The sequence below is a fragment of the Lepisosteus platostomus genome, chromosome 5 (genome assembly GCF_059453375.1).
Source record: "Lepisosteus platostomus isolate fLepPlt1 chromosome 5, fLepPlt1.hap1, whole genome shotgun sequence".
NCBI lineage: Eukaryota > Metazoa > Chordata > Actinopteri > Semionotiformes > Lepisosteidae > Lepisosteus > Lepisosteus platostomus.
Genome location: NC_142615.1, coordinates 22,296,501 through 22,322,229, shown reverse-complemented (window position 1 = coordinate 22,322,229; position 25,729 = coordinate 22,296,501). Strand labels below are relative to the sequence as shown.

Genomic DNA, 25,729 nt, shown 5'->3' with positions numbered 1-25,729 from the left:
GGTGCGATTCCCAGCGAGACTTGAACATAACCCCCCCCCCCCCGTGGAGCCACAGCGCCCCCGTGTGGCCAAGAGGACCACCAGCCGCAGGGCTGAGCTTTTACTGCCGTGTCCCGCTTTCACTCTGGCGATGAAGGAGGGAATCAAGGAGGAGAATTAATATTGTGATCCACCAGTCCATCAAAGGACACACACACACCCTGGACAGGACACCAGTCCATCACAGGACACACACAGACTCATACACCCTGGACAGGACACCAGTCCATCACAGGACACACACACACCCTGGACAGGACACCAGTCCATCACAGGACACACACACACTCAACACCCTGGACAGGACAGCAGTCCATCACAGGACACACACACACTCACACACCCTGGACAGGACACTAGTCTGTCACAGGATGTTCAGTGCCTCTCTCTAATAAAGTAGAAATGCGACATTAAACTCCGTTCGAAACGGGAGAAATCACCAGGACACCATACACCTTGCTCCGGACGATGGGAGAAGACCAGTACCTTCACGAGTCCGGGTTGTGAAAACGTCTTCTGGCAGTTCAAAACGTTTCGAAGAGACTACAGCGCTACCTTGTTTTCCATTTCTATCGTGTATTATTATACAGTCATAAGTATCTGTACTGATCACAGAGTCCCCCTCTCACTGCCAGGACTGAAGCCCAGTGCAGCACGAATAATAATAATAATAATTAATAAGTCTGGACTCTCCACTCAGAGCTCTTCCCAGGTCAGGGGGATCCCCTCCAGCCCCCCCAGTGTGCAGCCCCCACCTGGATGATGCTCCAGTCCGCTCAGCATACAGCAGCTCTCAGTGGGGAGGAGAGCAGAGGGATGGAGCCAGTTCAGAGAGGGGGGGTGATTAGGAGGCCATGATGGGTCAAGACCAGGGGGGGAATCAGGCCAGGACACTGGGGTAACACCCCTACTCTTCTCCAGAAACACCCCGGGATTGTTAATGACCACAGAGAGTCAGGACGTCGGTTTGACGTCTCATCTGAAGGACAGCGCCTGTTTACAGTCCAGTGTCCCCGTCACTATACTGGGGCATCAGGACCCACACAGACCGCAGGGTGAGCGCCCCCTGCTGGCCTCACTAACACCTCTCCCAGCAGCAACCTCAGTTTTTCCCAGGAGTCTCCCCTCCAGGTACTGACCAGGCTCCCACCTGCTGGGCTCCAGTGGGGAGGGGGCTGCCAGCTGGGAGCTGCAGGGTGAGATGGCTGCTGGGCAAACGATGGCTAAAGAGCTTCCTAGGACACCCTGGACTTCGTGGTCGACTTCCTTCTCTTCAGACGGAGGTGGCTTGAAATCTGTCTCGTTTCAAGGAGTATTGGACACAATACCCCCCCTGCTATATCCCCGCCAACTGGTGGCACGCCGACGACGAGGGCTCTCGGCCTCAATCCGTCAACCACAAACTCTCCGGGATGAAAGAGAAGGACAGACTCTGTTCGTTCGTTTTGGTGGGGGGGGAGGGAAAAAACCAAAAGCTAAACAGATTTTTTTTTAAACCATTTTAATGATGCTTAACAAAAGAACAAAAATTACAATACAGATTAAGTCCAGTCCAGTCTGGGGTCCCTCAGCTTCGGTCCAGCACAGTCTGGGGCCCCTCAGCTTCGGTCCAGCACAGTCTGGGGCCCCTCAGCTCCGGTCCAGTCCAGTCCAGTCTGGGGCCCCTCAGCTCCAGTGCAGTCCAGTCTGGGACCCCTCAGCTCCAGTCCAGCCGAGTCTGGTGTCCCTCAGCTTCGGCCCAGCACAGACTGGGGTCCCTCAGCTTCGGTCCAGCACAGACTGGGGTCCCTCAGCTTCGGTCCAGCACAGTCTGGGGTCCCTCAGCTGCTGTCCAGTCCAGTCTGGTGTCTCTCAGCTCCGGTCCAGTCGTCTGGTGTCCCTCGAACCAGTCCAGTCCAGTCCAGTCCAGATCTTAGCAGGCACAGAACCAGGAAAGGAACCTGGAAAGAATATTGTTATTGCAGGTGTGAGGGACACAGACACAGACGTCACCATGACATCAAACAGCAAGAGGAGACTCCTCCTTGAATCACAGACACGACCGGGCGGCGCCCCCCTGTCTGCTCACTTGCACCTCCTCTTCCTCTTCTTGTCCTTCCCAGCAGCCTGCTCCTCCTCTCCCTCACTCTTCCTCTCCTGACCCACGGTCTCCACCGCCTCCATCGGCTCGTCCTGATCATCTGTCTCCACCGACACGCAGCTCAGGGAGTTTAAAAAGACCCACCAGCGCTTCTGAAGCAGAGACAGGAGAGTCACGTTAAGAGTCGGACTGGACACTCCAGTACATGAACACTGCACTGAGAGAGAGAGAGGGGTTCATACACACACACTGACTGGACACTCCAATACATAAACACTGCACTGAGAGAGAGAGGGGTTCATACAGACACACTGACTGGACACTCCAGTACATGAACACTGCACTGAGAGAGAGAGGGGTTCATACAGACACACTGACTGGACACTCCAGTACATGAACACTGCACTGAGAGAGAGAGAGGGGGGTTCATACAGACACACTGACTGGACACTCCAGTACATGAACACTGCACTGAGAGAGAGGGGTACATACAGACACACTGACTGGACACTGGACAGGAGTAAAGAGAGGATCAGAGCATTACCCACCTTCTTTTTCTTCTGTCTCACAGGAGATGGTGATTGGACCTCCTCCAGCTGGAGTCCGAGGAGGGAGAGAGGGGGCAGGAGAGGGACAGCACAGGGAGAGAAAGAGAGAGACAGCTGAGTAAAGTGTCCCAAGAGCACAGAGACTCTGCTGAGATCACACTCGCAGTGAGTGAGCCTGGGTGTAGCCCACTAATACTGACCCACTGGACACCACAGGACAGAGAGGAGGAGGAGAGAGACACACTGCCTGGACACCACACGACAGAGAGGAGGAAGAGAGAGACACACTGACTGGACACCACAGGACAGAGAGGAGGAAGAGAGAGACACACTGACTGGACACCACAGGACAGAGAGAGACAGAAAGGAAGGAGAGAGAGAGACAAAGATGATGGCACAGAAAGACAGCAGGCAAAGAGAAAGATTGAGATTGAGGGACAAACAAACCGAGAGAGAGAGAGAGGAAAGAGAGAGAGAGGAAAGAGAGAGAGAGAGGAGAGAGAGAGAGAGAGAGAGAGAGAGGAAAGAGGAAAGAGAGAGAGAGAGAGAGAGAGAGAGAGAGAGAGAGAGAGAGAGAGAGACTGACAGACGGGGCTGAAAGAGAGAGACAGAGAGGCAGGGACAGGCAGACAGCAGGCCGAGAGAGAGACACTGAGATCAAAGGGACAGACAGACTGACAGACAGGGCTGAAAGAGAGAGAGACAGAGAGGCAGGGACAGGCAGACAGCAGGCCGAGAGAGAGACACTGAGATCGAGGGACAGACAGACTGACAGACGGGGCTGAAAGAGAGAGAGACAGAGAGGTAGGGACAGACAAACAGCAGGCCGAGAGAGAGACACTGAGATCGAGGGACAGACAGACTGACAGACAGGGCTGAAAGAGAGAGAGACACTGAGACCCAGGGACAGACAGGACAGGAGGCAGGGTGGGACCAGCACTGACCTCCTTCCTCTCTCCTGCCGGGGGAGCTGTCTCCACCTCCTCTTCCTCCTGCAAGTCAAGAGACAGGCTGAGAGAGAGACGGGCTAGCGGGACATCGGGGAACAGAGCTGAAGGCAGAGAGCTGGGGAGAAAGGCCCAGCTGGGACAACGCAGGACAGACAGAGAAACAGACAGGGAGACACACGGAGAGATACAGGGAGAGAGACCCAGCTGGGACAACGGAGGACAGACAGAGAGCAGGGAGACATGGAAAGACACAGGGAGAGAGACAGGGAGAGAGGGACAGACACAGAGAAAAAGAGAGACTCAGACAGAAGGACAGAAAGACAGAAAGAGAGAAGTACAGACGGACAAAAAGACAGAGAAAAGGACAGATGGACTGATGGACAGAAAGACAGAAAAGGACAGAAAGACAGATGGACAGAAGGACAGATGGACAGAGAAAAGAACAGAAAGTCAGAAGGACAGAAAAGAACAGAAAGACAGAAGGACAGAAAAGGACAGAAAAACAGAAGGACAGATGGACAGAAGGACAGGACAGAGAAAAAAAAAGAAAGACAGAAGGACAGAGGGACAGAGAAAAGGACAGATGGACAGAGAAAAGGACAGAAGGACAGACGGATAGAAGGAGAAAAGGACAGACGGACAGACTCTGCCCCACTGGCCTTGTCAGACATCTCAGCCTCTCTCCTTGCCCTCCGCACCGGGGAGCCCCAGGCGGGGCCTGGCGGGGCCAGGCGGGCGATGGGGGGCAGGACGGGTGGGGGCTCGAGGGGCATGGCGGGGAGGAAGGGGGGGCGGCGGGGCGGGGCGGGCAGGGGCCGGAGGGGGGGGCCGGGGGCGGGGAGCGGAGGGGGCTCGAGGGCGCGGAGGGGGGGGACACTGAGCGGAATGAGCCGGGCGAGCCCGAGCGGGACGAGCCAGGCGACCCCGGGAGCTCCAGCTGCAGCTCGGCCGCCCTCTCCAGCTTCTGGACGAGCTCGGGGAGACAAGAAGACACCAGGGGATTCTGTCCAGCGGGGAGCGGGGGAGACACAACGCAGGGGGGATGAGGAGCAGAGACTACGCCTGGACAGGTGAGTGTGTCCAGTAAGAGTCCGGACAGGTGAGTCTCTACAGTGTGTCCAGTGAGAGTGTGGACAGGTGAGTGTGTACAGTGTGTCCAGTAAGAGTCTGGACAGGCGAGTGTGTACAGTGTGTCCAGTAAGAGTACGGACAGGCGAGTGTGTCCAGTAAGAGTGTGGACAGGTGTGTCCAACAGTAAGAAGCTGTCTAACCCTTTAACCCAGCTCAGGAAAGTTAGTGGGTGCTCTGTCTCCTCCCCAGATCTCACCTTCAGGTCTGGTGAAGTGACAGACCACAAGGAGACGCTGGAAACGAGGACACAAGACAGAGGTCAGGTCCACAGAGCTCACTCAATCACTACAGCAAGCAGAGACCTTTCGGTCATCAGGACTGTGGGGTTCAGTGTAGGGAGCTGTAGGGTATCGGGAGTTTAGGGGTCAGTGTGGGGAGCTGTAGGGTATTGGGAGTTTAGGGGTCAGTGTGGGGAGCTGTAGGGTATCGGGAGTTTAGGTGTCAGTGTATGGAGCTGTAGGGTATCGGGAGTTTAGGGGTCAGAGTGTGGAGCTTTATTATTATTATTATAATACAGCGAGCGCTGCTGGGGGCGGAGAGGTCAGTCGGTGGAGGGCTGGACGCTGGACGGGGATACTTCAGAGCGAATCTGAAGCTGAAACTGTGATTTGATCGAAGTCGAAGTAACCCGCAAATCTTTTTTTGAAGAAACACGTGTTTATTAAGCGCTATATAGTCCTTTCCTCCTCCTCTCTCTTCACTCCTCTGAGCTCACGGGGCTCCGGCACCGCCCCCCGCTAGAATCCGCCGCTCTGTGACGTCAGGCGGCTCACTGTGACGCCCCCGTGACGTCGCCCCCGACGCGCTCACGGCTCGGCCGTGAAACAAAAATGGCCGCCGGGTCCACATTTTTTTTTGGGTGGAAATGTTATTTATCCAACTCTCAGCAGCCAGCCGGGCGTCCCTGTACCACCCCGGTAGTCGCCACCTCGGACAGGCAGGGGAAACGGGTCCAGGTGTTTCCGGCCCAAGGGTTACAAAAGCTGCACTTGAATTTAAAGACAAAATCACGTCGAGGGCGCATTCAGCACCCCCACGTCCAACACGGGTTTCCGTGGGGTTTGGTTCAGTGAAATTAGCACCCCCTCCACCCCCAAGTCAAAGAAAGACCAAACTCCACCCCCCTCTAGCAGCCAAGGGCGGAAATTTCGGGCCACACCATGTCCAAAAAACACGGGTTCCCCCCCGTCCTGCGGGGAAAAGAGACGCCATTTTCTTTTCCGAGCGCTGCGTGGGACCTCACGACCCCCCCCCCCCCAAAAAAAAACGGGCTTCGCAGACGAGGAAAACCAGGCAGGTCGACCTCTCTACAACACCACCCAGCTGTTTCTGTTTCAAACCGTGGGAAAAAAATAAATACAATTTCGCCCCTCACCGACCGCCGCGCAAAAAAACACAACTTCACGCTACAGAAACGGCCTGTGTGAGGGGGGGCACGGGAAAAAAATAAAACCTGCGTGTTTTCGGCAGAGTAAGCTCAGCGGGGAAACTCCCTGAATCTCGGGGTTGCTTCTTGAACCCCGAAAACGACCTTTTTTCTCTCTCTCGTTTTCTTGGTGTCTGGGACGTTCACGAACTCCGCCGCGTCGGTGCGATTCCCAGCGAGACTTGAACATAACCCCCCCCCCCCCGTGGAGCCACAGCGCCCCCGTGTGGCCAAGAGGACCACCAGCCGCAGGGCTGAGCTTTTACTGCCGTGTCCCGCTTTCACTCTGGCGATGAAGGAGGGAATCAAGGAGGAGAATTAATATTGTGATCCACCAGTCCATCAAAGGACACACACACACCCTGGACAGGACACCAGTCCATCACAGGACACACACAGACTCATACACCCTGGACAGGACACCAGTCCATCACAGGACACACACACACCCTGGACAGGACACCAGTCCATCACAGGACACACACACACTCAACACCCTGGACAGGACAGCAGTCCATCACAGGACACACACACACTCACACACCCTGGACAGGACACTAGTCTGTCACAGGATGTTCAGTGCCTCTCTCTAATAAAGTAGAAATGCGACATTAAACTCCGTTCGAAACGGGAGAAATCACCAGGACACCATACACCTTGCTCCGGACGATGGGAGAAGACCAGTACCTTCACGAGTCCGGGTTGTGAAAACGTCTTCTGGCAGTTCAAAACGTTTCGAAGAGACTACAGCGCTACCTTGTTTTCCATTTCTATCGTGTATTATTATACAGTCATAAGTATCTGTACTGATCACAGAGTCCCCCTCTCACTGCCAGGACTGAAGCCCAGTGCAGCACGAATAATAATAATAATAATTAATAAGTCTGGACTCTCCACTCAGAGCTCTTCCCAGGTCAGGGGGATCCCCTCCAGCCCCCCCAGTGTGCAGCCCCCACCTGGATGATGCTCCAGTCCGCTCAGCATACAGCAGCTCTCAGTGGGGAGGAGAGCAGAGGGATGGAGCCAGTTCAGAGAGGGGGGGTGATTAGGAGGCCATGATGGGTCAAGACCAGGGGGGGAATCAGGCCAGGACACTGGGGTAACACCCCTACTCTTCTCCAGAAACACCCCGGGATTGTTAATGACCACAGAGAGTCAGGACGTCGGTTTGACGTCTCATCTGAAGGACAGCGCCTGTTTACAGTCCAGTGTCCCCGTCACTATACTGGGGCATCAGGACCCACACAGACCGCAGGGTGAGCGCCCCCTGCTGGCCTCACTAACACCTCTCCCAGCAGCAACCTCAGTTTTTCCCAGGAGTCTCCCCTCCAGGTACTGACCAGGCTCCCACCTGCTGGGCTCCAGTGGGGAGGGGGCTGCCAGCTGGGAGCTGCAGGGTGAGATGGCTGCTGGGCAAACGATGGCTAAAGAGCTTCCTAGGACACCCTGGACTTCGTGGTCGACTTCCTTCTCTTCAGACGGAGGTGGCTTGAAATCTGTCTCGTTTCAAGGAGTATTGGACACAATACCCCCCCTGCTATATCCCCGCCAACTGGTGGCACGCCGACGACGAGGGCTCTCGGCCTCAATCCGTCAACCACAAACTCTCCGGGATGAAAGAGAAGGACAGACTCTGTTCGTTCGTTTTGGTGGGGGGGGAGGGAAAAAACCAAAAGCTAAACAGATTTTTTTTTAAACCATTTTAATGATGCTTAACAAAAGAACAAAAATTACAATACAGATTAAGTCCAGTCCAGTCTGGGGTCCCTCAGCTTCGGTCCAGCACAGTCTGGGGCCCCTCAGCTTCGGTCCAGCACAGTCTGGGGCCCCTCAGCTCCGGTCCAGTCCAGTCCAGTCTGGGGCCCCTCAGCTCCAGTGCAGTCCAGTCTGGGACCCCTCAGCTCCAGTCCAGCCGAGTCTGGTGTCCCTCAGCTTCGGCCCAGCACAGACTGGGGTCCCTCAGCTTCGGTCCAGCACAGACTGGGGTCCCTCAGCTTCGGTCCAGCACAGTCTGGGGTCCCTCAGCTGCTGTCCAGTCCAGTCTGGTGTCTCTCAGCTCCGGTCCAGTCGTCTGGTGTCCCTCGAACCAGTCCAGTCCAGTCCAGTCCAGATCTTAGCAGGCACAGAACCAGGAAAGGAACCTGGAAAGAATATTGTTATTGCAGGTGTGAGGGACACAGACACAGACGTCACCATGACATCAAACAGCAAGAGGAGACTCCTCCTTGAATCACAGACACGACCGGGCGGCGCCCCCCTGTCTGCTCAACTGCACCTCCTCTTCCTCTTCTTGTCCTTCCCGGCAGCCTGCTCCTCCTCTCCCTCGCTCTTCCTCTCCTGAGCTACGGTCTCCGCCACCTCCATCGGCTCGTCCTGATCTTCTGTCTCCACCGACATGCAGCTCAGTGACTTCAAAAAGATGCACCAGTGCTTCTGAAGCAGAGAGAGGAGAGTCACGTTAAGAGTCGGACTGGACACTCCAGGACATGAACACTGCACCGAGAGAGAGAGAGGGGTTCATACAGACACACTGACTGGACACTCCAGTACATGAACACTGCACTGAGAGAGAGAGGGGTTCATACAGACACACGACTGGACACTCCAGTACATGAACACTGCCCTGCTCTCGGCCTCAATCCGTCAACCACAAAAGAGAGAGAGACAGGTGAGTCAAGTGTCCCTAGAGCACAGAGACTCTGCTGAGATCACACTCGCAGGGAGTGAGCCTGGGTGTAGCCCACTAATACTGACCCACTGGACACCACAGGACAGAGAGGAGGAGGAAGAGAGAGACACACTGCCTGGACACCACAGGACAGAGAGGAGGAGAGAGACACACTGAGGATAGAGAGGAGGAGGAGAGAGACACTGACAGACAGGGCTGAAAGAGAAACACTGAGACCCAGGGACAGACAAGACGGCGAAACTCCACCACAGACAGGACAGGAGGCAGGGTGGGACCAGCACTGACCTCCTTCCTCTCTCCTGCCGAAGGAGCTGTCTCCACCTCCTCTTCCTCCTGCAAGTCAAGAGACAGGCTGAGAGAGAGACGGGCTGGTGGGACATCGGCGAACAGAGCTGAAGGCAGAGAGCCGGGGAGACAGGCCCAGCTGGGACAACGCAGGACAGACAGAAAGGAAGGAGAGAGAGAGACAAAGATGAAGGCACAGAAAGACAGCAGGCAAAGAGAAAGATTGAGATTGAGGGACAAACAAACCGAGAGAGAGAGGAAGGAGAGAGAGAGAGACAGATCGAGGGACAGACAGACTGACAGACGGTGCTGAAAGAGAGAGACAGAGAGGCAGGGACAGACAGACAGCAGGACGAGAGAGAGACAGAGATCGAGGGACAATAATTTGGTTTCGAAATTTATTCTGAAAATGTACAATCATTCACTCCTGAAAAATACAGAGTTGAAATTATACATTATGTACAATATTATAATCAACATATGGCTAATCATCAAAAATAAAAAAAACTGTACTGGGGGACACAGCTGGCTGTGCTGTTCTGGACAGAACACACTGAGGTCCAGTTTCCACCTCCTGCAGGATCAAACAGCACCCCCACTGGCTCTCCAGTGAACAGAGGGACAGACAGAGAGGCTTCAGGCTGCAGGGTGACAGTGTCTCTGTGAGCTGAAAGACAATCAGGACAGAGGATGATAGAAGAACACACTCTGTCAAGAATATAGAGCCCTCTAGTGACCCTACTGTAGACCTGCTCACCGCCCACAGTGACGATCACAGTGCTGATACTGGTTCCCTTAAGGTCCCTCACTGTGTAGTTGCCCTGATCAGCTGGAGTGAGGGAGCGGAGTGTCAGAGAACTGTTCTGCACTGACACTCACTGTTCGTACCTGGGGCCAGGGAGCCCTGCGCTGCTCAGTAAGACTATACGAGACTGGACAGATCCTGCAGGATCAAACAGCACCTCCACTGGACCAGCAGTGTGGAGGGGGAGAGACAGAGAGGCACCAGGCTACAGGCTGTGGACTTCTGAGTGAGCTGAAAAGGGACAGGTAGAAACATGTTGAACATTTAGTTTTACAACAATACCTTGAGTTTGGACACGATCAGCTTCATTTTGTATTTCAGCTGTGAAAATGCAATTTCAAAAATGCACGCCCCAGTCATGTTAGGTTCAAGTTACAGTTGCATCACAACTCAATACATTTGCAATTCACTTCAAATGTTGTTTTTGTTTGATCCAGTCTGTCCTCACCTAAAGGAGATATGGACTCAGTCTTTGGAATTTGTATATATATATTTCAGTGATCCCTCAGCCATACCTTCTGTTTTGTAATTCAATTTCTCTTTTAAAATTCCTTCCCCACTTCTAGGACCTGCAGTTGCTGAACTCCACAATGGCTTCTATTGGAAGGTCTGTGACTGAGACCAAGTAAGTGTTCACTTTTTTATGAAACCATTATTTATTTTGGAGCAATGAGCAATTCTTATATAAATACAATAAAATCATTATGCTCAAACTATGAGAGAGAAAATTAAGGATAATTTAAGAAATCAGTCTTAGCTTGTTTCTATACACAGATGGTATTATTTATTTTCAAAGGAAACCCACAAGGATTCCCCTGGTGTGCAAGATGTGCCTGAATACTTTTGATCAGCTTCCTGCTCACTTGAAGAGGGCGTGTATGAAGCACGCCACGGCAGAAGAGATCAGGATGGCCTCTCAACAGGCGAGGAAGGACATGATAAATCACCTGAAGATCATCGTGGATTACAACAGAATAGAGATCGTGTCTGGCGAGGCAAACAGGGCAGTGGTTGTAAGACTGCTGGAGTCCTTGGCATTAGGGACTAAATATACTAAACGTATGATGCTAAAATGTTATTTTCACATATATTAATGTAATAAATGATTGCTTATGCTTTATGCACTACTTCACTGCTTCACTGCTCTATGCTGTCTGGAAATAAATCCTCAGACTGCTTACTGCCCTGGGCATGTACCAATAAATCCGAATGCACATCTGAATCCCAAACAGAATCTCTAGTAAAATACGATCATTTGTGAAACAGGCAAATGACTGTCTCAGGGGCCCATTCCTCATTCTCAAGACACATGTATGCAGTACGTACACCATGCATTGAGCAATAGGGACTGAAGACACCACAGGTAAGGTTAGAAGTCATTCTGAGGTGCCACATGTGAGGGATACAGCTAGGCATCTGAAATGCAGGGTTTGAGAGCCCTTTCAGGAGCACTGCATCCTTTGAGACAGACCCGTGCGTGTTAAACAAATGATCATTTCTTTCAGCATTAGGGACTAAATATACTAAACGTATGATGCTAAAATGTTATTTTCACATATATTAATGTAATAAATCATTGCTTATGCTTTAACAACAAATCTAATTAAAATAAAAGCTTAAGTTTTGTATTTATCTTGTACCATAGAACATGATTTTCTTTTTATTTCATGCCCACAAAGTGTCCAAATGTTCTATGATCATTTCTTTCAGCATTAGGGACTAAATATACTAAACATATGATGCTAAAATCCTGAAAAAAGGATGTGCTCCATCTCGTCAGTAGATTGGATTCCAAAACTGATTTGGGTCAATATACATTACCTTTGAAGATAAGGTACAGTCTACTGTAGGGAACCATCAACGTAGAAAGCATTGGCCTTCCCTGGGGGGCAGGTAGGTGCAAAAGATAAACCTTTATCCTATCTTTATCCTAAGATAAGTGGCCAAGCTCATCATGTTGCCATAGTAGACAAAGTTCTATAAAATGTTAAATAACTTTTAAAAAAAGCATTTTGGTCTTTCAGTACTGTACAAGGTGAATTAAACTGTCCCTGGTAATGCAAAGTAATTAGAAGCATCCCAGAAACTTTATCTCTAGAAACATTAGCTGTTTTATATCATGTAATTTAGTGTGATGTTGTCAGAATTCAAGGACATTATCACACACAGAAATTGGTTCAGTTAAATCTAAAAAACACAGCTAAACATGGGTTTAAATGTAAAATAGAAGTCTTACCTCTTGTCAAAAGATTTAATTCAAGAAGTGAACCTCAGATCCTTCTTTGAAAAAAGTAAGTTCAAATGAAAATGATTGTTAAAAACTGGGCTTTCAATAAATGACAAATTTAATCTAATACTGCTCTGATCATGGTAGCAGGAAGGTGTGAAAATTACTCTGTACCTAGGAGTATTTTGATCCCGAGTTCTGAATCCCAAACAGAATCTCTAGTAAAATAGGAGGCACTGGACTATAAATACCCATCCATGTTATAACACACTCACCAAGGGTTTTTTAGTTTAACTCTGAGCTTTGAGAGATTTAATACCTATGGTACCCATATTCATCCTTTATTTAAGGGAAGTACACATCCTAGACACACAGGAAACCCTCTTGCCCCAAGGGAAGACCGATACTTTGGATCAATATAAGTGTGAACGGTGAGTCCTGTTGTTCAGTATAGTGTCAATACGGGTGTGAACAATGAGTCCTGTTGTTCAGTACAGTGTCAATACGAGTGTGATAAGTGTCGACATGAGTGTGAACACTGAGTCCTGTTGATCAAAAAAGTATCAATACAAGTGTGAACGGTGAGTCCTGTTGTTCAGTATAGTGTCAATACGAGTGTGAACAGTGAGTCCTGTTGTTCAGTACAGTGTCAATACGAGTGTGAACAGTGAGTCCGGTTCTGTACAGTGTCAATACGAGTGTGAACAGTGAGTCCGGTTCTGTACAGTGTTTACTCATTGAATTCCCTCTTGCTCTGCACAGTGTTAACGGGTGAGAACATGTGTTTTATTCTTTGCAGAATTAACACAGACAGATACTGCTGTTGAATACTCCATAGTCAACAAACCCCGAGCCGCACAAAGTGAGGATCTTTTACTTCTATCTATTAAACTAGCAGAAATAAAACATCATGATAACTTCTTGCTGCTCTGTCCAGTTTTAACACAAGTGTGAAAATTTGTAATAATAGTGAGTCCTGCTGTTGTGTACAGCGTGAATACAAGCGTGAACAGTGAGTCCTGTCGTCTGAACAGTGTCAATACGCGTGTGAACAGTGAGCCCTGTTGTTCAGTATGGTGTTAATGTAAGTCTTATCCTGTATAGTATAAGTTAACATAAGTATTGACCCGTATCCTGTTCTCTACAGACATCACACTACCCAACAGTGATGTGGAGTACGCCACCGTCAACAAACCGAGAGCAGCACAAAGTGAGGACTTTTTTAACTCTTTACCACAGTATAAAACCCACAGGAGTAATGAGAATGACACTAAAAACAACAACACTGATAGTGAACAAGAGATTTTGAACAATACACATTCTAGTCAGATTTAAATACCTACAGATCTGACCGATCTGAAATTATTTTTTTTCTGCGTGCAGGTTTTCTAAGAATTGAAGAAAGGTTAAAAACGAGAGAACGCCATTCGGTTTTTCAAGCCTGTCTGGTAGTTAGTGATTAATTGGACCCATGATTTAATCCACCTGTATCTGCAGAGAAGCCAGGGTATCGGCATCAACAACAAGGCTGGGCAGCTTGTTCCCCACCCGCCTCTGTGTAAAGACGCGTCACCCATTCTTGGTTTTATTTTCACCTTTCACTATACGTGAAGAATTCCAAAAGGTGCACAAATGCTCAGGAGCTATTCTGTGGTTCGGCGATGTCTCTAGAGCCTTTTTTCACAGTGTGCGACTTCCCTGTGTGTCTCCCCGAACACAGGGTCTGACTGAAGGGGCACTGACCTGCAGGAATGGGAGGAGACCGAGCTGGGACGGTTCTGCCACGTCAGCGAAACTCTGGACCCCGACTTCATCTGCCAAAGAAACAGCAGCGTCAATTAGCTCAGCCAGCGAGTTCAGCGAGATGGGACACATCTCTTTATGAAGAGATGTGTCCCATCTCTTCATAACCCGTCTCTTATCAATCCTACTGTGTTTCATTTACTCTTCCTCACTCTGTCTCCTGTCCGGTTGTCTGCACTTAAAACTGAGGTATTTCCTGCGATCTCCTCTCTCTCGCTGTGTCTCCTGTCCTGTGGGTTTGTTACTGAGGGATTCTCTGTGATCTCCTCTCTCTCTCACTGTGTCTCCTGTCCTGTGTGTTAGTTTGTTTGTTACTGAGGTATTTCCTGTGATCTCCTCTCTCTCACTGTGTCTCCTGTTCTTCAGTGTTTTAATTCTCTTAAATAATTTAGCTCATTCCTCTCTCACTCACTGCGACTCCTATCCATTCTGTGTTCAGTTCCTCTGACTTGCCTCTTGCATCAGTGCTAGCAATATCATGCATCTATTTAATTTAAAATTATTGATCTGTCACCTTGATAGTTCGATCTCGGCTACAGTTAGCATAGATGGCACAATTAAAAGGACGATGAGCTCAACATCTGTGCGCGTCTAATTAACTGAACCGTACAGAACATCGTGCCTCAGCTAGTCTCTCACTGGCAGGGTTGCCCATCGGCGAGACCACGTCTCCAGGAAATTCTGCGGACTGGACACCGCGGGAGGGTGGGGCTGTGTTTCCGCACGAACGCCGGAAATCACTCAGGATCTCCAGAGAGACTCCTGTAGCCTTACAGCATCACAGTCACAGGCCTCAGCATTGCAACTGTATAATATCAAACGCCCAGACACCCCGAGGTGAGGCCGACCAGTCTGAAGTATTACCTGTAAACACCAGGCACACTGGAACCTGACTTCATCGTCCACTTAGCGCAGGGGTGGGGCGGACAGTCAGTTTTCTGGGGAGAAAAAAAACAACACCAGGAATTTAGCATACTGAAAGGATCATGGAGTGATGATCTGGCTGAACCCGCTTGGCTGAGGGCTCCTGGCCAGAGGACGAGGAGGCTGGGACCCCCCCTGCACAGCGAGCAGGAGTGACCAGGGGGGGCAGCTACACAGGTGGAGACGGGGTGGGAGAGGGACGCGAGGGAGAGAGGGGGATCACGTGCAGTATTGACAGTGTTTCAGGAGAGGAGTCAGGAGTGATGGCTAAAATATCGACAGCCGAGTCTGACCGAACTAGGGTGTGGCCATCCCTCATGAACTTTCATCACAAACTCCTGTCTTCCTGCGGTGTCTCTGAGGAAGCTACCATTTTTCACTGGCTAATAAGAGGTGGAAGAGGTGTTAGTGGGACAGCAGGGGGGCGCTCACCCTGCGGTCTGATACCCCAGTATAGTGACGGAGGACACTATACTGTAAACAGGCGCCGTCCTTCGGATGAGACGTAAAACCGAGGTCCTGACTCTCTGTGGTCATTAAAAATCCCAGGGCGTCTCTCGAAAAGAGTAGGGGTGTAACCCAGGCGTCCTGGCCAAATTTCCCATTGGCCCTTACCAATTATGGCCTCCTAATAACCCCCCTCTCTGAACTGGCTCCATCCCTCTGCTCTCCTCCCCACTGAGAGCTGGTGTGTGGGGAGCGTTCTGGCGCACTATGGCTGCCGTCGCATCATCCAGGTGGGGGCTGTACATTGGTGGCGGTAGTGAGATTCCCCATTCCCTGTGCAGCGCTTTGAGTGGAGTGTCCAGAAAAGCGCTATATAAGTGTTAACAATTATTAGTAAGGCCCCTCAGTAGTTGAGATCTCTGTTATACCCATCTAGAAACATGCAATCAGCATGTTATTGATGAAGCAATAGTCACAACATTATTCCACACCTCTAACCCTGCACTAGGGGGCACGCTTCAGGCTCGGGCCAGGGTGAGAGGCGGGTTATGATGACAGTCATGCTTTCTACACCTTATACTGAGCTCAAAAATGGACCGGGCGGACATCTCACGAGCAGATCCCTCCGCGTATAAGAAAGGCAACTTGTCTCGGCAAAAATACCATGGATTCACATCCGAAATATGATAAAAAGGCAAAAACACCACACTTGGAATGCAAAGGTACCCTTAAAAGGAAACCCGGTTTTAAAACCAACTTGATTTTCCCCTGGAGAAACCTTTTTATGGACACATTGCATCTATTACACATGTATAACTAAATATAAAGATAAAACTTAATATAAGAAGTCATGACATATCACACATGACGAAGTCTGGTCCAGAATAAACAGTTTACACTGACCCACCTTTATTTACCCTGGTCACTCACTTCTATTAACTCTTTTAATAAGGGTAACAAATGAATATTTGTTTCAATTTGGGATCTACACCTGGGAGCCCTGAAATGTTGGCCAGAGGGGAGAAGCTGATATTCAGACGTGAGAATATATTTTAAAAAAAGGATCTGGTGTTGTTTTTCACCTGTCTAATCAAAGCTTGTTCAAAAATTATCTGATTATAAGACTCACGAGTTTATAATCATACTCATTCCACTTTTTAACCCCGTATATATGCACAATATGAAACGTATATACACTAAATCTCACGTGTGACTCCCATAATATACATTTCTTTACGAAAATTAGGAACACTTATTACAATTATCAACCCCCCATGACGAGGCAATATTTCATACCTTTGTTTCTTTGTGGGTTCAAAGTTCTGTCCTGTCGTTTCACACGTAATGTTTTGGTAGTTATCTCAATTTTCCTTTGCAATTATCTCCAAGATCATTATCAACTTTTTGTAAAACGCTATGCACAACTGATATTTAAAGAAAGTCCTGTACCAAAACGTCTTCGTAGGGAAAGACAACTTTTTTTTCCTTACGTCAGTCGCTACACGGTTACTCTTAAAATCCATTCATCGCCTTTAAAAAAAAGTTTCGTTTTTTATTCTGGTTCACTGACATTTCTGTCACAATTCTGAGGGACCCCAAATAAAATTCACTTGCCGGTATAAAGACGCCGGCGAGGTTAAGACAAGTATCGAGCCACCTGCGTATCTAACGGACGTTTAAAATAAAAAAAATGGCGTGTAATGTTGCGAAGGGCTACTGGTTTTTTATAGGTTGTCGATTGTAAGGGACGTGGGCCGCGACAGAAATACTGGTCGGGGTGGGAAAAGGTTTATTGATGGTTTATTGTACCGCAACGGTCACAATTGACTCACCAGCAAAGATGGCGCCGAGGCCACATCGACTCCCTCCCGCCCTGCCTCGCACCGAAGCTCGAGCTGCGGAGCTCGACGCCGAACCGCCGGTCCGCGGGCGCGGGCGCCGGACATAGACGTCATAACCCCTTCCGAGGCGCAGGAATTATAGATCACTGTAGTTTCTTCTGGACCCGGGTTAGGGACAGTGTGCCCTCCGTGAGAGTCTTCTGAGGAAGCCAGTGTCTCATGGGTGTCCAGGCTGGGTACCATCTGTCCATCACAGGACACACAGACATACACACTCACACACCCTGGACAGGACACCAGTCCATCACAGGACACACACACACCCTGACACACCCTGGACAGGACCCCAGTCCATCACAGGACACACACACACACTCACACACCCTGGACAGGACACCAGTCCCTCACAGGACACACAGACACACACACTCACACACCCTGGACAGGACACCAGTCCATCACAGGACACACACACACCAGGGCCAGTTTTCCCAGAAGCCAATTAGCCCAAAAGCCTGTCTTTGGACCCGGAGAACACAGGGAGACCATGCAGACTCCACACAGACAGTCCCCCCCCCCCCCCCCCGGGTCCAGACCCGAGCCCGGAGCCCCCCCGCGCTGAACCCCTCCGTACAGACGGCCGCACACAGCTCCGTTGTTCCCGATTCCCGAGGTGATCTGTTAAAAGAAGCCGGTGTGTTGCCTCCAGGTGAGGCCCGCGGCCCGACGCCGGTGGTGGCGGTGGTGGCGGCGGCAGAGAATGCGGCCCCGGTGCCGACGACGAGCGGGGCGCCCCCCGAAAGCCCCTCGACGTAGGGGGCCGCGGCCCACCCCGACGACAGCGCCCCCCGATCCGGCAGGCGGCCGGTCTCCCGCAGGGAGAAGACGATGAAGCAGCTGGGGAAAGTGTCTTCCGTCCGAGGTAGGAGCAGCAGGGCTGGGCGTTTTGTTGGAGCGAAGTCCCCCTCCAGATAACCCATGAACCCCGTCTCTACTGTCACTCCAGTCAGGACAGGAGGCTCTTCTGTACACAGAAGGGGGTGGGGGTGGGGAACAAGCTGCCCAGACCTGTGGTTGAAGCCGATACCCTGGCTTCTCTCCAGACACAGCTGGGTGAGCTCCTCCAGTCAGGACAGGAGGCTCTACTGTACACAGAGAGTGGTGGGGGTGGGGAACAAGCCGCCCAGCCCTGTGGTTGAAGCCGATACCCTGGCTTCTCTCCAGACACAGCTGGGTGAGCTCCTCCAGTCAGGACAGGAGGCTCTACTGTACACAGAGGGTGGTGGAAGTGGGGAACAAGCCACCCAGCCCTGTGGTTGAAGCCGATACCCCAGCTTCTCTCCAGACACAGCTGGGTGAGCTCCTCCAGTCAGGACAGGGGGGCTCTACTGTACACAGAGGGTGGTGGGGGTGTGGAACAACTCCTTTGTTCGGGGCCTTGGGGCATTCTTGTTGTGAAAGGCGCTATATAAAAAAACTGAATTGAAATTGAATCTTACAGGTTTGGGTTTCAAAAACGTAACGACACTCCTCACGTCCGAGCGCCGCCAGTCTGTGACGTAACGTATCCTTACACAACCATGACGGTTTCATCATGGACAGCACGAAAGCCCGAAAAGTGGTTGACGTTTTAATTTGGCAACGCCACGATGAATCCCAGTTTTTTTTTTATTTTGGAGGCCAAAGAGGACAAAAAAGGAAACGTCCGGAGGTGGATCGATGGTCATCTCTGCGGTTGTTCTGATGTTCTGGAAAAAACAAAACAAAAAAAAACGGCTCGCTTGCCCGGTCGTGTAGTGTTTCCACACCCCACGCAAATCAGCTTCTCTTCGCTCCCGGGGGCTCGTCGCCCGCCGCACCCCTCTCACGTGATAGGGGCTTCCCCCGGCTGTGACGTACTTACCCTACCCCCTTCGGCCAACGTCATACCGAAGGTCGCGCTTCGGGCCGCGGCGATGTTGACGGACTGTCTTGTAGCGTGAGAAGGGTTTAAATTTCGACTTAAGGAGTTGGCCGTCGTTATATTTCGCGAGGTATAATACGGGGGGAAAAAGAACATTTATATTTATCAACCTACTAGTAATACTGGGTGGATGTCATGTTCCCCAAAGTTCAGTGCCTCTCTCTAATAAAGTAGAAATGCGACATTAAACTCCGTTCGAAACGGGAGAAATCACCAGGACACGATACAACTGACGTCCGGAACAGAAAAAAAGAACTCCTATTCCCATTTGTAATGACCCCGTCGTGTTTTTCCCGGTGTACGCTTCTCTTTCGGAGACCGTTTCTCTCTGGTGTTGTTTTGCTGTTGGAATAAATGCCGAGGTGACCCTTCTGTGTGGAGTCTGCGTGTTCTCTCCAGCGGGTCGTTTCCTCCACCGCAGGGGCTGGTCGAACCGGGGTCTCCCAATCAACACAGAAGTGTGTGTCGTTTTGGGTGGTGCATCGGGGATACTGCGCCCCGAGGGGGTGGCCTTTCACCTTGCTCCGGACGATGGGAGAAGACCTGTACCTTCACGAGTCCGGGTTGTGAAAACTTCTTCTGGCAGTTCAAAACGTTTCGATGAGACTACAGCGCTACCCTGTTTTCCATTTCTATCGTGTATTATTATACAGTCATAAGTATCTGTCCTGATCACAGAGTCCCCCTCTCACTGCCAGGACAGGAGCCCAGTGCAGCACGAATAATAATAATAATTAATAAGTCTGGACCCTCCACTCAGAGCTCTTCACAGGTCAGGGGGATCCCCTCCAGCCCCCCCAGTGTGCAGCCCCCACCTGGATGATGCTCCAGTCCGCTCAGCACACAGCAGCTCTCAGTGGGGAGGAGAGCAGAGGGATGGAGCCAGTTCAGAGAGGGGGGGGTGATTAGGAGGCCATGATGGGTCAAGACCAGGGGGGGAATCAGGCCAGGACACTGGGGTAACACCCCTACTCTTCTTCAGAGACACCCCGGGATTGTTAACGAGCACAGAGAGTTGGTTTGACGTCTCATCCGAAGGACGGCGCCTGTTTACAGTCCAGTGTCCCCCGTCACTATACTGGGGCATCAGGACCCCCACAGACCGCAGGGTGAGAGCGCCCCCTGCTGGCCCCACTCACACCTCTCCCAGCAGCAGCCTTGGGGGAGGGGGGAGGGAAAAAACCAAAAGCTAAACAGATTTTTTTTAATTTTTTTTTTATTGATCCTTAACAAAAGAATAAAAATTACAAGCTTCAGTCCAGTCCAGTCTGGTGTCTCTCAGCTCCAGTCCAGACTGGGGTCCCTCAGCTTCGGTCCAGCACAGTCTGGGGTCCCTCAGCTCCAGTCCAGTCCAGTCTGGGGCCCCTCAGCTCCAGTCCAGTCCAGTCTGGGGCCCCTCAGCTCCAGTCCAGTCCAGTCTGGTGTCCCTTAGCTTCAGTCCAGTCCAGTCTGGGGTCCCTCAGCTTCGGTCCAGCACAGACTGGGGTCCCTCAGCTTCGGTCCAGCACAGTCTGGTGTCTCTCAGCTCCGGTCCAGACTGGGGTCCCTCAGCTTCGGTCCAGCACAGTCTGGTGTCCCTCAGCTTCAGTCCAGACTGGGGTCCCTCAGCTTCGGTCCAGCACAGTCTGGGGTCCCTCAGCTCCAGTCCAGTGCAGTCTGGTGTCCCTCAGCTTCGGTCCAGACTGGGGTCCCTCAGCTTCGGTCCAGCACAGTCTGGGGTCCCTCAGCTTCGGTCCAGCACAGACTGGGGTCCCTCAGCTTCGGTCCAGCACAGTCTGGTGTCCCTCAGCTTCAGTCCAGACTGGGGTCCCTCAGCTTCGGTCCAGCACAGTCTGGGGTCCCTCAGCTCCAGTCCAGTCCAGTCTGGTGTCTCTCAGCTCCGGTCCAGTCCAGTCTGGTGTCCCTAGGCTCCTGTCCAGTCCCGTCTGGTGTCCCTCAGCTCCAGTCCAGTCCAGTCCAGTCCAGTCCAGTCCAGTCCAGTCCAGTCCAGTCCAGATCTTAGCCGGCACAGAACCAGGAAAGGAACCTGGAAAGAATATTGTTATTGCAGGTGTGAGGGACACAGACACAGACGTCACCATGACATCAAACAGCAAGAGGAGACTCCTCCTTGAATCACAGACACGACCAGGCGGCGCCCCCCTGTCTGCTCACCTGCACCTCCTCTTCCTCCTCTTGTCCTTCCCGGCAGCCAGCTCCTCCTCTCCCTCGCTCTTCCTCTCCTGAGCTACGGTCGCCACCTCCATCGGCTCGTCCTGGTCTTCTGTCTCCACCGACACGCAGCTCAGGGAGTTAAGAAGGGCGCACCAGCGCTTCTGAAGCAGAGACAGGAGAGTCACGTTAAGAGTCGGACTGGACACTCCAGTACATGAACACTGCACTGAGAGAGAGAGGGGTTCATACAGACACACTAACTGGACACTCCAGGACATGAACACTGCACTGAGAGAGAGAGGGGTTCATACAGACACACTGACTGGACACTCCAGTACATTAACACTGCACAGAGAGAGAGAGAGGGGTTCACACAGACACACTGACTGGACACTCCAGTACATGAACACTGCACTGAGAGAGAGAGGGGTTCATACAGACACACTGACTGGACACTCCAGTACATGAACACTGCACTGAGAGAGAGAGAGGGGTTCATACAGACACACTGACTGGACACTCCAGGACATGAACACTGCACTGAGAGAGAGAGAGGGGTTCATACAGACACACTGACTGGACACTCCAGGACATGAACACTGCACTGAGAGAGAGAGAGAGGGGTTCATACAGACACACTGACTGGACACTCCAGTACATGAACACTGCACTGAGAGAGAGAGGGGTTCATACAGACACACTGACTGGACACTCCAGTACATGAACACTGCACTGAGAGAGAGGGGTTCACACAGACACACTGACTGACTGGACACTCCAGTACATGAACAGTGCACTGAGAGAGAGGGGTTCATACAGACACACTGACTGGACACTCCAGTACATGAACACTGCACTGAGAGAGAGAGGGGTTCATACACACACACTGACTGGACACTCCAGTACATGAACACTGCACTGAGAGAGAGAGAGAGAGAGGGGTTCACACAGACACACTGACTGGACACTCCAGGACATGAACACTGCACTGAGAGAGAGAGGGGTTCACACAGACACACTGACTGGACACTCCAGTACATGAACACTGCACTGAGAGAGAGAGAGAGAGAGGGGTTCACACAGACACACTGACTGGACACTCCAGGACATGAACACTGCACTGAGAGAGAGAGGGGTTCACACAGACACACTGACTGGACACTCCAGTACATGAACACTGCACTGAGAGAGAGAGAGAGGGGTTCACACAGACACACTGACTGGACACTCCAGTACATGAACACTGCACTGAGAGAAAGAGGGGTTCATACACACACACTGACTGGACACTCCAGGACATGAACACTGCACTGAGAGAGAGAGAGGGGTTCATACAGACACACTGACTGGACACTCCAGTACATGAACACTGCACTGAGAGAGAGAGAGAGGGGTTCATACAGACACACTGACTGGACACTCCAGGACATGAACACTGCACTGAGAGAGAGAGGGGTTCATACAGACACACTGACTGGACACTCCAGGACATGAACACTGCACTGAGAGAGAGAGGGGTTCATACAGACACACCGACTGGACACTCCAGGACATGAACACTGCACTGAGAGAGAGAGAAGGGTTCATACAGACACTGGACACTGGACAGGAGTAAAGAGAGGATCAGAGCATCACCCACCTTCTTTTTCTTCTGTCTCACAGGAGGTGGTGATTGGACCTCCTCCAGCTGGAGTCCGAGGAGGGAGAGAGGGGGCAGGAGAGGGACAGCACAGGGAGAGAAAGACAGAGACGGGTGAGTCAAGTGTCCCAAGAGTACAGAGACTCTGCTGAGATCACACTCGCAGGGAGTGAGCCTGGGTGTAGCCCACTAATACCGACCCACTGGACACCACAGGACAGAGAGGAGGAGGAGGAGAGAGACACACTGCCTGGACACCACAGGACAGAGAGGAGGAGGAGGAGAGAGACACACTGCCTGGACACCACAGGACAGAGAGGAGGAGGAGAGAGACACACTGAGGACAGAGAGGAGGAGGAGAGAGACACTGACAGACAGGGCTGAAAGAGAGAGAGACAGAGAGGCAGGGACAGGCAGACAGCAGGCCGAGAGAGACACTGACAGACAGGGCTGAAAGAGAGAGAGACAGAGAGGCAGGGACAGGCAGACAGCAGGCCGAGAGAGACACTGACAGACAGGGCTGAAAGAGAGAGAGACAGAGAGGCAGGGACAGACAGACAGCAGGCCGAGAGAGAGACACTGACAGACAGGGCTGAAAGAGAGAGAGACACTGAGACCCAGGGACAGACAAGACGGCGAAACTCCACCACAGACAGGACAGGGGGCAGGGTGGGACCAGCACTGACCTCCTTCCTCTCTCCTGCCGGAGGAGCTGTCTCCACCTCCTCTTCCTCCTGCAAGTCAAGAGACAGGCTGAGAGAGAGACGGGCTGGCGGGACATCGGCGAACAGAGCTGAAGGCAGAGAGCCGTGGAGACAGGCCCAGCTGGGACAACGCAGGACAGACAGAGAGCAGGGAGACACAGGGAGGGAGACCCAGCTGGGACAACGCAGGACAGACAGAGAGCAGGGAGACACACGGAGAGACACAGGGAGAGAGACAGGGAGAGAGGGACAAACACAGAGACTCAGATAGAAGGACAGAAAGACAGAAAGAGAGAAGTACAGACGGACAAAAAGACAGAGAAAAGGACAGATGGACTGATGGACAGAAAGAGAGAAAAGGACAGAAAGACAGATGGACTGAAGGACAGATGGACAGAGAAAAGAACAGAAAGTCAGAAGGACAGATGGACAGAGAAAAGAACAGAAAGACAGAAGGACAGTGAAAGGGACAGATGGACAGAAGGAAAGATGGACAGAGAAAAGGACAGAAGGACAGAGGGACAGATGGACAGACAGACAGATGGACGGACAGACAGATGGACAGAGAAAAGAACAGAAAGTCAGAAGGACAGATGGAAAGAGAAAAGAACAGAAAGACAGAAGGACAGTGAAAGGGACAGATGGACAGAAGGAAAGATGGACAGAGAAAAGGACAGAAGGACAGATGGATAGAAAGATAGAAGGATAGACGGACAGACGGACAGAAAGACAGATGGACAGAAGGACAGATGGACAGAGAAAAGAACAGAAAGTCAGAAGGACAGATGGAAAGAGAAAAGAACAGAAAGACAGAAGGACAGTGAAAGGGACAGATGGACAGAAGGAAAGATGGACAGAGAAAAGGACAGAAGGACAGATGGATAGAAAGATAGAAGGATAGAAGGACAGACAGACAGAAAGACAGACGGACAGATGGACAGAGAAAAGAACAGAAAGTCAGAAGGACAGATGGACAGAGAAAAGAACAGAAAGACAGAAGGACAGTGAAAGGGACAGATGGACAGAAGGAAAGATGGACAGAGAAAAGGACAGCAGGACAGATGGACAGAAGGACAGACAGACAGACAGACAGACGGATGGACAGACAGACAGACAGACAGACAGACAGATGGACGGACAGATGGACGGACAGACAGACGGACAGACGGACAGACTCTGCCCCACTTGCCTCGTCAGACATCTCCGCCTCTCTCCTTGCCCTCCGCACCGGGGAGCCCCAGGCGGGGCCTGGCGGGGCCGGGCGGGCGATGGGGGGCAGGACGGGTGGGGGCAGGGGCAGGGGCACCGCCCCGGGCAGCAGGGGGGGCTCGAGGGGCATGGCGGCGAGGAAGGGGTGGCGGCGGGGCGGGGCGGTCAGGGGCCGGAGGGGGGGGCCGGGGGCGGGGGGCGGAGGGGGCTCTCGGGCGAGGACGGGGGGGACACCGAGCGGAACGAGCCGGGCGAGCCCGAGCGGGACGAGCCGGGCGACTCTGGGAGCTCCAGATGCAGCTCGGCCGCCCTCTCCAGCTTCTGGACGAGCTCGGGGAGACACGAAGACACCTCGGGATTCTGTCCAGCGGGGAGAGGGGGAGACACAACGCAGGGGGGATGAGACTACGCCTGGACAGGTGAGTGTGGACAGTGAGAGTGTGGACAGGTGAGTGTGGACAGTGTGTCCAGTGAGAGTGTGGACAGGTGAGTGTGGACAGTGTGTCCAGTGAGAGTCTGGACAGGTGAGTGTGGACAGTGTGTCCAGTGAGAGTCTGGACAGGTGAGTGTGGACAGTGTGTCCAGTGAGAGTCTGGACAGGTGAGTGTGTCCAGTGTGTCCAGTGAGAGTCTGGACAGGTGAGTGTGTACAGTGTGTCCAGTAAGAGTCTGGACAGGTGGGTGTGTCTCTACAGTGTGTCCATTAAGAGTCTGGACAGGCGAGTGTGTCCAGTGTGTCCAGTAAGAGTGTGGACAGGTGTGTCCAACAGTAAGAAGCTGTCTTACCCTGTAACCCAGCTCAGGGGTGTTAGGGGGTGCTCTGTCTCCTCCCCAGATCTCACCTTCAGGCCTGCTGAAATGCCGGA

The 25,729-nt window shown here is 51.9% G+C and overlaps 3 long non-coding RNA genes across 3 annotated transcripts; 2 read left to right on the top strand and 1 right to left on the bottom strand.

Annotated features, from left to right (window-relative positions):
- Nucleotides 1-7,499: 7,499 nt before the first annotated feature.
- LOC148664939 (uncharacterized) lies at nucleotides 7,500-17,296 on the bottom strand. The gene is made up of 5 exons (XR_015936528.1): nucleotides 17,187-17,296; nucleotides 14,848-14,921; nucleotides 13,924-13,994; nucleotides 9,149-10,184; nucleotides 7,500-8,607 (listed from the first exon to the last, which is right to left on the bottom strand). It is a non-coding gene; the product is annotated as an uncharacterized LOC148664939 (long non-coding RNA).
- LOC148664941 (uncharacterized) lies at nucleotides 10,110-10,895 on the top strand. The gene is made up of 3 exons (XR_015936529.1): nucleotides 10,110-10,198; nucleotides 10,520-10,578; nucleotides 10,750-10,895. It is a non-coding gene; the product is annotated as an uncharacterized LOC148664941 (long non-coding RNA).
- Nucleotides 12,070-14,256, top strand: LOC148664940 (uncharacterized). Its single transcript, XR_015936530.1, has 3 exons — nucleotides 12,070-13,042; nucleotides 13,328-13,390; nucleotides 13,901-14,256. It is a non-coding gene; the product is annotated as an uncharacterized LOC148664940 (long non-coding RNA).
- Nucleotides 17,297-25,729: the final 8,433 nt, after the last annotated feature.